This window comes from Lagopus leucura, unplaced genomic scaffold, assembly GCF_019238085.1.
Source record: "Lagopus leucura isolate 7727_CA_CO unplaced genomic scaffold, USGS_WTPT01 Super-Scaffold_100002, whole genome shotgun sequence".
In the NCBI taxonomy this organism is placed as follows: Eukaryota; Metazoa; Chordata; class Aves; order Galliformes; family Phasianidae; genus Lagopus; species Lagopus leucura.
The window spans coordinates 89,579,239-89,593,545 of record NW_024962263.1 but is presented as its reverse complement, the minus strand read 5'-3'; the positions used below and the strand labels follow the sequence as shown (position 1 = coordinate 89,593,545).

General features: G+C 43.1%; 2 non-coding genes across 2 annotated transcripts; one reads left to right on the top strand and one right to left on the bottom strand.

Annotated features, from left to right (window-relative positions):
* The first annotated feature begins 1,087 nt into the window (after nucleotides 1-1,087).
* Nucleotides 1,088-1,160, top strand: TRNAF-GAA. Its single transcript has one exon. It is a non-coding gene; the product is annotated as a tRNA-Phe (tRNA).
* Nucleotides 1,161-12,994: 11,834 nt separating this feature from the next.
* On the bottom strand, nucleotides 12,995-13,067 carry TRNAF-GAA. Its single transcript has one exon. It is a non-coding gene; the product is annotated as a tRNA-Phe (tRNA).
* Between the last annotated feature and the right edge of the window lie 1,240 nt (nucleotides 13,068-14,307).

Below are 14,307 nucleotides of genomic sequence, written 5' to 3'. Positions count from 1 at the left end.
AAGAGTTTTCTATTCCTGCAGGCTGTTCCAAACTGTATTTGTAGGATCCTTAGTCATCGTGCTGAAGAAACTGCTCCCACAAGCATCTTCTGTAGATAAATATAGACAGACCTGCTCTGAACCTATGGCCTTGGTTTTATGGAAGTTTTGTTGTTATCGTTTATTTAAAAAAAAAAAAAAAAAAAAAAGATCAATTGTACTTCTATTTTCTTTTCAGGAAGGTTGCTCTTACCAAAAAGATTTTCTCTGATACTCTTTCAGGAATAATTGGATAAACTTGATGGGAACAAACCCCAACTACTTTCTTTTGGATCCTGAGGTCCCAGTGGGGGTGAGACAGCTTCAGGACTGATACCTAATGACTCTGCTATGACTTCAAATCCCTGAGCAATATTCCAGGTTTGCTGTTTCCACCAGACACAAAATATAACAGGAGTTGAGGGGTTATTAGGTTGAGATTTGATGACATCAAGCTTTGTGGTACAGTTGACAGGACTGAGGGACAGGATGGCATCCAGAGAGATCCAGACAGGCTGCGCAATGGGCCCAGGAGAACCTCGTGAGGTTCAACAAAGCCACGGCCAAGATCTTGGGGCTAGAAGAAAGGGGAGCTATAAGAAAAAAGGGGACACACTCTTTAGCAGGGTCTGTTGTGATAGGACAAGGGGAAATTGTTTCAAACTAAAAGAGGGGATATTTAGATTGGAGAGAAGATGTTTTTTTATGATAATGGTGCTGAGGCACAGGAACCGGTTGCCCAGAGAGGTGGTGGATGCCCCATCCTTGGAGACATTCAAACTCAGGCTTGACAGGGCTCTGAGCAACCCAATCCCTGCTTATCTACAATACATCACCCAGAAGCATGCTGTTATTAAAGGCTCACACACAAAGCCTCTGTATGCAGAGAGGTGATTTACGGTGACAAGGATCCTGCGATGATGCAGTTGGCAAGACCATTACTTTTGAGCCATCTGTTCCCTGAAATGACTTCTTTGACTCACCAGCTAGTGTATAGAAAGCCAGTCTGAATAGGGCTGAAAGATAATTATACCACATCAGGTTTTGCAAATAATCATGCTAGGGCAGGGCTGAAGTAGCTCAGCTGGGAGAGCGTTAGACTGAAGATCTAAAGGTCCCTGGTTCAATCCCGGGCTTCAGCAGTGTTTTGCAGTAGTTTTGAACATTCCAGTTCTGGGCTCACCGGCACAAAACAGACATGGCATGGAAAATCTGTAGAAAGTACAGCAAAGGGCCACAGAGATGTTGAAGGGACTGGAATCACACAAGGAGAGGTTGAGAAGCTTGGTAGTGATTGCCCAGATACTGTAGAATTCATCCTTGGAGGAATTCAAAAGCCATTTGGCCAAAGTCCTGGGCAATTGGCTCTAGGCAGCCCCATTCAAGCTGGGTGTTTGGACCAGGTGACCTCAAGAGACTTTCCAACTCCACCTATTCCATGATTCTGTGGGTACAGAGACAGACACAAGTTTATGGATGCAGAAGGAAATGTAATCCTCTTGTACTTCCATTAGCAGTGGCCACTTGGCCAATCAGCGCAAACATATGGGCTGACTAACCAGCCAACAACAGCTGTGAATGATATTGGAATATTAGTAAATTGGATATATTAAAAGTTAACACATACATGCCCTTACAGAACCATTTATTGGTTTCTACATCTTTTTCTTCTTTTTCTTTTTCTTTTTCTTCTTCTTCTTCTTTTTCTTCTTCTTCTTCTCTTTCTTATTATTCTCCTTCTTCTATCTTCTTTGATTTTCATTTATTTTATACAAGCTAATAGCTCTGTGGAGAGAGACTGCTTCAAAATTATCTCATCACCAGCTCTGAAATCCTAGTCTGTCATCTGTTGCAAGAGCTGCAAGAGCTGCAGTGCTACGTCATGTGCAGAGCCCCCAAATAAACTTCCGTTCTCATTTAAGATACCATCTGTGTCCCATTTCTGCAGCACTTGGCAGAGCCTGCTTCCCTTCTATGGTATGTTTGTTCCTCTCACAGAGCTGCAGCCTTCTTTGGAGGTGAGAAAGTCAGCTGGAATGAATGCCACCTCCGTGCCAATGGAGATCGCTTTTCTCAGAGTCTTATCAGGTAGCAGGAGGTCATTAACGTTCAACCTTGGCTGATTGGTCCTCAACAACAGGTCCATAGAAGACATAAAGCTAATATTTGGTCATATTTGGCTGCAAGAAGAAGAAGAAGCTTCATTGTGTTGCTTGCTATTAATGAGGGGAAATGCAGTGAGATGAGGAAGTGCTAAGTTGGGGCGCTATGGACCGGGTCGAACATATAATGGAGCATCCAGTTGCTTAGTCCCTTACTTGGTAATTGGTGGAGTTCATAGCCTTGTTCTTCTTCAATACAATTAAATTAAGCTTTATTATATAACTCTGACAGCTACAACCCACTGGAAAGGAAAAACAGCATTAGCTTCTGTTCTCCATCAAAACAACTAAAGCAAATCACATCACTGTTCCTCAGTTTTCCTAATTGCAGCACCAGAACGTGCCTAGGTGTGGTGAAGAGTTAAATTGCAGGTGAATGTACTCCGTGTTCTCAACTTGTTTTTATGTGTTATCCCAGCACGTGTCCCCACGGATGATATTGTATTACTCACACACCTCTTGAGTCCTCATTTTTTCTAATTCTTTTTTATTTGCAAGAGCTGCAAACAGTCAGCTATCCAGGAAAACACAGCCTTCATAATGCTGGCATCAGCGTCATTGAACTGTGCTGAGGAGATTGTTTCTTATGAATTCCTATGACTTTCAAGTGAATTTACTTTAAACTTTAAGAGAGTGAGAGAAAAGAGACCACTCATCTCAGAAGAACAGAGAGAAAGATGAGGTAAATAATAAAGAAACAGCATAGGAATGTGGATGATAAACTGAAGATGATGTAAGAGAGTAAAAAGGCCTGGGTCATCAACCATCTTAAGTGGCTGAGAAGGACTCTGGAAAATGAAAACCTATCATACAAATGGAGAAGTTGTTTTTTCTTGTAATGGATAAGAATATGACAGATTCAGCATATCTGAGATAAACACTAAGGATAGATAACATATGGTCAAGTTAGAAGGCAACGTAAGAAGAATAGAGATAAACTGATTAAGGACATCTTGACTGTAAATCCTAAGTTTACCATCCATTAGAATAAAGAGCTTTCAGCCAGCTCTTTGCTGTCCTCTCTGAGTTTCTTGGTTAATAAGAAAAACCTTGCTCAGGAGATAAGCAGTGCTAAACCTCTCACATCATCAACCTTTCTCTCCTTCTCTCTGGCATAGCTGAAGGATCAAGAGACTAACAGGCACAGAGTATATGGATCTTGGCCATAATATTTTGGATATTATTAAGAAAATTATTGGCATCAACCTATGACCATGGCAGTGATATGGCATGCTGATGTAGGTTACATAAATGGATCTCCATCCCCATAGAATTGGTATAATTCTGGTTAAAATCAGATGTCAGGAGGGAGTTAGATGTAACAAGTTCCTGGAATAGGGAAAGAGAGAGTTCTGACCTCGTCCTATCCTCTAGCTAGGTATTTTTTGGAGGGCAAAACTGCTCATTCCCTAAGGAACAGGCTCTTTTTGCAGTTTTGCTTTTCAGTCATTCCAACTGTTTACCAGATAACAAAACATTAACAGAGAGAAGTTTGATTCTGCATCTTGACTGCAGAGACAATTTCAGCTTGGTCAGCAGAACAACAGGATGGTGGTATGCAGTAAAGCCATAATCCATCAAACACCTCTGTCAGCAGAGGGTGATTTGAGTAAAGCTCTGATATAGACAGCTGTGGAACTTCTTTTCCTTTGCTTATTCCAGTTCCTAAGAATAGGAGTGCAGGAATTTCTTCAGCTGCCAGTTTTCTTGGCATTACCGTATTTAAAAGCTCATATAGATATGTTCAAAAAGACTGGGATAACAATTGAAGCACTTTTTTTCACTATTGACATTTCTATCTTTAGCTAGTAAGTTCTATTACTGTTCACAGGTATTTCTAGTGCCTTTGCTCACTTTGGCAGGAGAAGAGGCCATCACACAATGCAGGAATAGCACAGCATCTGAGGTGCTCTCAAACCAATCTCCAGAACCTGGACTGATTTAAGGTCCTCTTTCTTCCCCACCTATATTCACACTGTGACCCACATTCACATCAGTCCCAGTTATTTGCATTCATCTCAAACCATCTCATAAAAAGACAAGGAAGAGAAGGAGGGAGATCTTCAACCTCATTTTTCAGCTTTCCTCATATTGTATGTACACTGATCTCTCCTTTTCCACTCTCTTCACTCACTTTTTATCCCTGTCCCTCACACCCATAAAATGTGCTAGCAAGGGTGGCTGTAAGAGGGAGTGGACACAGGAGGGAAGTCATGGTCTCTTGGGAGTGACAACAGAAACCTTCCAGTAAGGAATAGGAAGAACTAGTAACACATTTCCAGAGCATGGACCTGCTTGCTGTCTGTGCTGCCCACCTGCTCAGCTCCATGCTGAGTACACCCACCTGCAAGAGGGAACCAGCCTGGAACCAGCAGCAGCAAGGAAAAAGTTCACCTGGAGGGGAAAGCAAGCATTTTCCAATGCAGGTGGGAAGAAAGAAGGATCCTGCAAAATACTGTGGCTATGAGGGAGGCTTTCTAGAATAAACCTGATCTGGGGATATGAAATATGGGATGAAGGAGAAGCGTGGGGGGATTAAATTGGTGTTTTAGCATCCTCACAAGGTGGTATGGAGGGAAATGGATTATTCAGAAAGTTTAGCTCTACCATTAATTTATAACATTTTCCTTGGAAAATCTCTCCTTCTCCATTTGTAAGCATTGCTTGAGCTGTCGACAGTGTGTGAAATCATTTTGTAACTATTTATCTCAACAGTCACTAGGCCTGAAGTGGGATAAACTCCCAAGCACTGCTAGAGGATTAACGTTGCATATGGCTATGGGATTGCTACCAAGTGTTGAGATATTTGTAGTGCTTGCCTCATTTTCCTGACAACTCCTGACTCACTTTCTTCTCTTGTTCATATTTGGTCTCCAGTGTGTTTAACCCACCTGGGGAATCATAGAATCTTTAAGGTTGGACCTAGTCCACTTACCACTAGTACTTCACACTAAAACGTCCCTAAGTACCACATCTACACGTTTCTTGAACACTTCCAGGGAACTTCAGGCCATTCCCTCTCATCCTATTGCTGTTATCTGGGATAAGAGACCAACTCCCACTTCACTACAACCTCCATAGTTTTAGAGAGCTATAAGGTCTCCCCTGAGCCTCCTCTTCTTCAGACTGAATAATCCCAGTTCCCTCAGCTGCTCGTAAGATTTGTGCTCCAGACCCTCAACAAACACATAGGTGAACCCCATCTATGGCAGGTGTGGACAATGCCCCACAGCACTTGTAGTTGTGACTCTCATGGGTCACACCAGGGGTGCTTATATTTCATTCCCATGCTTCACTTGGATTCTTTATCAGTGCATGCACAAACTGTGTTTCTAGAAGTGTCTAGAAACTGTGTTTCTAGAAGTAAGTTTCATAGAATAGATTCATTTGAGTTGGATGAGACCCTTAAAAGCCATCTAGTCCAGCTCTCCTGCAATAAACAGGGACCTCTACATCTAGATCAGGTTACTCAGAGTCCCATTCAGTTTGACCTTGAATGTCTCCAAAGGTGGGGCATCCACCAGATATCTGGGCAACCAGTTCCAGCACCTCACCACCACCAATTTTTCTTATATCCAGTCTTAATTTCCCTTAATGAAGTTTTCATGATGTTGAGTCCTGCTCAGCCTTTGGAAAGGTCCTAGCTTTCAGCTCCAAACTCCAGCAGCTCTCCTGAGCTGTGCCAATGTGTTTTTCAGAATAAAATTACAAGGCTGACAGAAAAAAAGTGTTTCTACATTCTGTTAAGGGCAGAGAGGCCTTGGAAGTCTGAGCAATCACCAACTGAATGAAGTTAAACAAAAGCAAGTGTCAAGTTTTGCACCTTGGGATAGGACTCACCTGGATGTATGTAAAGACTGGATGATGAGAGGCTGGAGAGCAACCCTGCAGAAGGAGATCTGGGGATTCTGGTTGATCTACATCTGTGGGGATCATCCCAAAGCTCCACAGGGTTTGGATTCTGGATGATCCTGTGTGGAGCCAGGAGTTGGACTCAGTGATCTTTATGGGTTTCTTCCAACATGCTTCTCAGCTAGCCACAGCTGAGCAGACTGGCAGGAATAAAAGCTCCCTCATCTTGTTGTGTAACCATGTGCTTCCCATAGATTTGGTAATGGTCGTATAGTTACACCTACACCAAATTTACGAACCAAACACAGATGCATGACCTTAGCTGCAAAAACCGCCTATGAACTGCAGTCTGATAGAAACCCACCATTTCTAAGAATCATAGAATCATAGAATGGCTTAGGTTGGAAGGGTCTTTAGAAATCATCTAGTTCCAACCCTCTTGCCATGGGCAAGGCTACCACTCATTAGATCAGGCGCCTAGGGACTTTGTGCTGCCCAAGAATATGACTGGTTTGAGATTATGTGCAGACACCTCATGTTTGCTCCAGAAGCATCAGGCAGCTGAGAGATGTCAATCTATTTAGCTAACAAAGCCAGCTCCAAGCCCTGACCTAATCTGTCTTTCCTCAGGGAATCACTTAAACAACAATGTCGACTGGCTTTTCAAGAGAACTTACGAAAAAAAAGAGGTGTTAACAGAAGATTTAGTTAAAAGCTTAATGCTACAGGTGATTACCTGGGACCTTAATGACTAAAATTCTTTGGGTGAACAAAAATACATTTCCAGTGGCTTTGCAGCCCCTCCAGTCCTGGATTTATTTGCATATCCTTTTTTTTTTTTTTTTTTTTTTTTAATTCTTTCTTTCTTTTTTTAATGGCTATAACACAAGAGATCTTGTAAAGCTTTTGCAAAATTTCAGGTTGGGACTGTAGCTACAAAGCTAGCTTCCCTGAAGCAACAGGCAATCCAACACATCTGTGGCCACCCATCAGGATCTGTAATAGGGTGGCTTCATAATCAGCAGGCAACTGTACTGCCTCTCCCTCAGTCCGAGTTAAGAAAAGCTGCCGCCGTTTTCTATGCTAATTTTATGGTTTTTTAAAAGCCCATTTCATGTCTCCTCCTCCTCCATATACTTTTCTCTCTCTCTTTCTCTTTCTCTCTCTCTCTCTCTCTCTCGCTCGCTCCTCCTGTGGAGGTGCCAAAGCCTCCTCCGTCAATTTGTGAGTACTTCTGCTTGAAAACTAGAGCAGAGAATCACCCACGTAACCAGGCTGGCAGGAAAATATTGGAGGCAGAGACACTGACTCAAAATGACTCTAGGAGTTTCCCCGTGTCAGGGTGAAAGAAATGAGAACCTGAGCCTGGAGTCAACACCACCAAAATCACAGGGGGATGAAAGGTCTGTCCACCATCTTCTAACTATGGCTAGTGAATTTGTTCATCAGGGAGATAGTTTTGCATTTGTTTCTACCATATGTTATTATTTTATCTGTTTTCTGCTTGCCTAGGAATTGTGGCAACCCCCACCCCCCTCATCCAGCCTGGCCTTGAACACCTCCAGGGACGGGGCATCCACAACCTCTGTGGGCAGCCTGTTCCAGCACCTCACTACTCTCATAGTAAAGAACTTCTCCCTGACATCCAACCTGAATCTTCCCTGCCTCAACTTAAAACCATTTCCCCTTGTCCTGCAGTTATTAACCCTTTCAAAGAGTTGACTCCCCTCCTGTTTATAGGCTCCCTTTAGGTACTGGAAGGCTGCAATGAGGTCACCCCGCAGCCTTCCTTTCTCCAGACTGAATAAGCCCAGCTCTCTCAGCCTGTCATCATAATACACGTAGCATAAGAAGCTGATTTAAGTGTGGTTTCATAGAATCATAGAACCATAAGATGGTTTATGTTGGCAGGGACCTCAATCCCTTCCAATTCCCCTGATGCAGACAGGACTGCCAACAGCTAGATCAAGCAGCAGATTAGTCTGCCCAGGTCCCCTCCAACCTGGCCCTGAACATCTCCAGAGATGGGGCATCCACAACCTCTCTGGACAGCCTGTATTAGTTTCTCTGTACAAAAATTCCCTGACATCTAATCTAAATCTCCCCCCCTTTATTTTAAAACCATTTCTCCTTGTCCTATCAGTTTCCCCTTGTCCTAGCAAAGCTTAAAGCCCTAAAAGATATTGAGTAATTGAAATCAATCCTCCCTTAGATTCCTGTGTTTTATGTTAACTATGTGAATTTAGAGCTTTGATGAGAATGTTGTATGCCCTAGAGATGATGGTTGAGAACCACAGTGCAACCCACCCACCCTTCTGCATGGGCTACCCAATCTGTCACCTCCTATGTGTTCCCAAAGGATGGCACAGTATCATTCACTCTTGCCCTGGCCTGAATCCCACCTTGGGGAAGGAAATGAAATAGTCCTTATCTTAGAAGCGACAGCAGGAGCTCCACAACCCTCTTTCTCTGAGCGTTTTTGAACACAGTTTGCATATTTAAATAGCCTACTTCCACTTGTAATGAGCAGTGCTTCATGTTCTTTCCTTTTTCCTCTGCTAGCTCCCTGCAGTCACAAATAAAATTAGACTTCACTATTCAAACTGAAAATGAAGGATAGCCCATTGCCCAAAAGTTAACAGCCCAAACACTTAACAGACCAAATAACAGTCTAAACTGCAATTAATTAATCAACCATATATACTAAATCAAGACCCTTCACAAGTGCTTTAACTATTTATTTTAGTACCTTTGAAGAATTGAGCTCGGTCCAAAGACTGGTTCTATTACTCCGCATTTTTAGCACTGGATATTCAGATCAGGTCCTGGATAGCTGAAAGAGGTTGTTTTTTTAAAAAAAATAAAAAATAAAAAATAATAATAAAAAAAATTATTTTATTTTTATTTTAGCATGGTGCATAACCTAACCATGCTTTGGGATGCTCCTTAGGCAGCAAGAAATAATGTTAACCTGAAATTTCCCAGGACCTTGCTGTATGACCTGACTGGATAAATTGCCCACATCATATCTGTCATCCAAAGGACAATGCTGGGTCATGTACAACATGAGTTCACCAGGTGGACTCTGTGCTTTTCAAAATCCAAACAGCTTCAGTTGAAAAAGGCAAATCTTGATTTCCAGAGAAATTGGAACAGGCTGCTCAGGGGAGTGGTAAAGTCCCTGTCCTGGGCAGTATCCAAGCAATGTGGAGATGTGGCACTGAGTGGGTCATGCTTTAGTGGGCATGGTGGGGATGGGTTGATGTTTAGACTAGATGATCTTAAACGTCTTTTCAGACCTTAATGACTGTATGATTCTATGGTTCTAGGAATTCAAAGCTAGTCATCCATTGGAAGGTCTGTGTTGCATCTTCTGTACGCCCACTGTAGCTAGGACAGCAGAGAGCATCTCTTTCTGCAAGCATGTGTGGTTTCTATCATAATCTAGGCTCCACACTGCATGAGAAGCACAAATGTGTGTGAATACCTTTAGGGCCTCACACAAGCTGTCTGTTCTCAGCACAGTGCTGCTGCACCTCCAAGAGCTCTGCACTGCAGCACAAACCAAACCTTAATGTCATTATGCCTGGAGTAGTCATCATAGCATTATTGCTCCCATGGAATGCAAATAATAATCCTTTCCTCATCTTGTAGCTCCTGTGTAATTTAGTAAATTAATCTTCAGGGCTGGAAATGTCTTTTATTGTCTGAGTGTTCTTTGTTTCTCCCCGTCAGGTCTCAGGGCATTTCCCACGCCCACTGGACAATTTTGCTTCATTTTCTGATTGGGGAAACTGAGGCATTAATAAAATAATTGCCTTCTCATGCTAGCTATTGACAAAGAAACAAAGCAGATGTGCTTCCACTTAGCCCAATATGCCTGATTAATCTATATATTTCAAGAATGTAAGATGGAAGAAATGTCTCAAACACTGCACAGGAATGCCATCACAAAAAACAAACAAAGAAACAAACAAACGAACAAAAAAACAGAAAAAAAGAAGATAGGAAGATGTGTGCCCCTCCACTTGAAGGTATTGTCAGGGCAGCTGTACTAGCACTGCAGCAGTGTTTCACAGTGACTGCAGAACAGAAGGTTGGAATTTTCTGTCCGACCCCACAAAGCACAACTACATATGCAGTAACCCTGCTATGATCTGTAGTCAGTGGTTTTAATGTGAACTTTCCCAAATGTACTAAAGGATTCAGGCAGGACCGAAGGAATTGAGTGAAAGAAGGGGAAATAGGAAGAGCATAAATCTTGAGCTGAATGTCATTGGCAGAGCTGAAAGGATTTGTGGGGAGGGAGGAGCGTGGAGCAGCCCTGCGCAAAAGGACTCAGAAGGAGGTGGTGTGGGGGTCCAATGCAGGCTGATGGATCTCTGCGTGTGGGCTGGGCGAAGGCACTGGCAGGTCAGCTGCCCCCACACTGCTTGCCGCCCACTGCCTTAATCATCCTGCACCTTCCTGTTAATCATTCCACACCTTTCCTTTATTCATGCTGCACCTTCCCTCGCTGCCTCCCTGTGGGCAAGAATGAGGCTGTTGTTAACCCTTCCTTGAGCTAAAGGCAGAGAAACATTGGAATTTACAGTGCTGAGGCTTGAGCTGGAGCTGCTTCAGGATAGAGTGGAGCTGGCGTCGGATATTATTCTACTGTTACCGCATTATGGTCTCTAGGGATTTCTTTGCATCCTGCAGGGTGCAACGTCTGTTGCAAGCATTAGTAGGAGTCTTTCCTTTGCCATCCCACAGCTGTGGATCAGGATTCAAAGCAGTTTGTTTACAGGCATTTCCTTGCACTGGGCTGAGGCTGTGCTGGGGATGCACAGTTGTCACCAGCACATTCATGGTGGTGGCTTAGGCCATGAATCCTCCAACAGTGTCTGTAAAGATATACCAGGGAGAAACAAGTATAGGACAAATCCATGCGGCAGCCCCTGAAAATTTCTTCCATTTCTTAGAATTATTGAATTGTTTAGGTTGGAAGGGACCTTAAAGATCATATAATTCCAAACCCCCTGCCAAGGGCAGAGTTGCCACCCACTGGATCAGGCTGCCCAGGGCACTATCCAACCTGGCCTTGACCTGGTCCCCTGACACTTTTCAGTTCAGGGAATTCATTTAACTGGTTGTGATTTATCTGTTCATCTCTACTCCAAATCCTTATCTTCACTGTGGCTAGCACTTCTTAATTTCCTGAGATAAGGGTGGAAGTGATCCATCATGGAGAAAAGTGGTGGAAAACACCAAGTGCTCTTTGGTCTGTTCTGTTCAGTGGCACTGATGTCACCTCCCTTGACCTGCTGGCCATGCTATTTGCAATGCACTGCAGGATGCCACTAATATTCTTGGCCATGAGAGCACAGTGCTGGCTCATGGTCTACCTGGTGTCCACCAGGACACCCACGTCCTTCCCCGCAGTGCTCCTTTCCAGCAGGTCAGCCCCTAACCTGTATATATGCATGTGGTTATTCTTCCCCAGGTGTAGAACTTGCTCGTGTTGAATCTTATAATGAACCTTTCTGCTTAACTCTCCAGCCTGTGCAGGTCATGCTGAAGGGCAGCACAGCCTGTTCCATACTGCTAAAATCTTCTCCCCTACTGCCCTAGTCAATAGCAATTCCCTATGTCCAAACTTCCACTTGGGAGTGATCCCTGCTTCATGTTATTCCTGAGGCACAGATGGGCATTGCTTAGGAGAATGACAGTGAGCATATTTAAGCATTCTGGAGGGGCACTGGGCAGTACTGGTATCCAAGCAGTGACTCTAGATTCTCAGCATATATGTTAAACCAAGAGTCTAGCATCGAGTCAAAATACTGTTTAGTTGGACTGCTTGAACTCTAAACTTCTGCCAGCTCATTGCTCTCTGACTCATGATCAATATGTCTGCTATCTTATTTTCCTTCTGTCCTTAGGGTCCAAGGCTTCACTTCTGTAGCGTGGTAGATGAAGTCAGAGAAGTTCAGCATATTTAGGTGTTCCTAAAGCTGTGAGCACTGCCTGGGATTCTTACACACCTAACTGAGTCCTGATGTAGGCATAGAAAATAAGAGTAAAGGGTCAAAGGAAATGCATTTTCTATCTGATGTATCACTGAACTAGAGAAACCTGCCCAAATGAGTCAGATCTGCAAAAGGCTGCGCTGGGTGAGCAGCTGGTAGATTTGATGAGCTGTGAAGGAGAGCAATGCCTGTTCTGGACCTACCTGATAGTGGATGGTGGTTGTAGACAGAGAGATTTGCCCAGAAGACTCAAGATATCTCTTCAAGGCTTGAGCAGGTCGTGATGTCATTCACATACGCATAAGTCATTACTCACTGTTTATTATTCAGTAATCATTATTCATCAAGCACTGCATGATATGATAATGTTATGTCCAAAGGTTAAATAGCACCAATAGACTGAAAAGGAGAAATAAGAGGCCTTTGCTCTATTTTGGAAGAGACCTGAGAAATGTATAATCAGAAGTTCACTGATTTTCACTTCATTTTCCAGAGAACTTGAAGTTGAGGTCTTGTCTCTACTATTTGCCTGAAGGCCACTAATCTACAGACCACTAATCAGTTAGGAAGAAACATTGAGAAAAACAGAAAACACAGTTACTCACTTGTGGAACTTTTGGGGTGCTTGCACGTCAGTGCTATCATCTCAAAAAGGTTGGGCTAGGAGTATCAGGAAAGGGTAGAAAGGTTCATCAGAGATATGGAGCTGTTTCTCTATAAGCAACAATTAGATGTACCAAAACTTTTCCACCTGGAGAAAAAAAAGACAAATTTTAGTGAGAGAACTTGCTTCAAGGTAAGTTGTAATTCAGACTAAAGTTAACCCTTTCTTACATGGTAGTCTTTTCCAGTCCCTTCCTGGCCCTTTGCTGCACTTTCTACAGTTTTTCCATGCCATGTCTGTTTTGTGCTGGTGAGCCCAGAACTGGAATGTTCAAAACTACTGCAAAACACTGCTGAAGCCCGGGATTGAACCAGGGACCTTTAGATCTTCAGTCTAACGCTCTCCCAGCTGAGCTACTTCAGCCCTGCCCTGGCATGATTATTTGCAAAACCTGATGTAACAGTTATACTTTAGACCAATACCATTCAGACTGGCTTTGTGGACATTTGACCCTTGTCCTGTTACTGGAAACGTTTGAGAAGGGCATAAATTCAGATACTTGTATAAAGTGATGAGATCCCCTGAGCCCTAGTTCTTATCTCCAGGCACTTGATATCCATTGGATAAACTACAAAGGGCGTCAGAAGATCAGTTGTCCCACAGCTCCCACTCCAGGTGACTGCAGACTTTCTTCATGCCCCACGTCAAGTCTTTCATCCCAGTCTCATAGCATTCTGCCTTGGTTTGGACATTCTTGGGACCCTTGAAAGCACCAGACATCTAAGAACATAAAATGCCTCCTTGTAGGTCATGCCTATTTCAGTTCTCTGTCTCTGAAAGTGGCAGAGGGAGAAGAACCATTGCATAACATGAACATGACCACTACATGCATTCCATTCCCTTTGAGCCATATTCAAGAAGCTGGAAGACATATATCCATCTTGTCTTTTACCTCTCATTAGGGATCTATAACCAATGCTTAAACCTATGCTGAAACACTTGGCCCAAACATCAATTATCAGAGACCAATAGGAATGATAACAATCAGGGGTCTATGAGAACGAAGATGACAGGCTCTTAAGCAGGGTCTGGTATGATAAGACAAGGAGAAATGGTTTCTAATTAAAAGAGAGGAGATTTAGATTGGATATAAGGACTAATTTTTTATGATTAGGGTAGTGAAGCACTGGTGGTGGATGCCCCACATCTGTAGACATTCAAAGTCAGGCTGAATGTGGCTCTGATCTAGCTGTAGGTGTTCTTGTTCATTGCAGGGGAGCTGGACTAGATGACTTTTCAAGGTCCCTTACAACTCAAACAATTCTATGTTTCTGTGATTCTTACACTGGTAACTTCAAACAGGTTTTCTCAGAGGCTGGGCTAAGGCGTCATTCCATAGAGCCTAAATCATCTGCTCCCTGGCAAGGTATTCATTTCCCTGTGAGTGAATATCTGGCAAGGAGTCACCTTCAGGTTTCCCTCTAGGAAAAGGAGACCTGCCAGGTGAGCATCTGCAGTAGCCTGTCTCACCTGTGATTCAGCTCTGCCTTTTCATCTATACCATTTTTGCTTCACCGGCTTTCTCCTTGCAAAAGAAACTGACTGCAGAAGCCCAGAAATAAAATAAAATAAAATAAAATAAAATAAAATAAAATAAAATAAA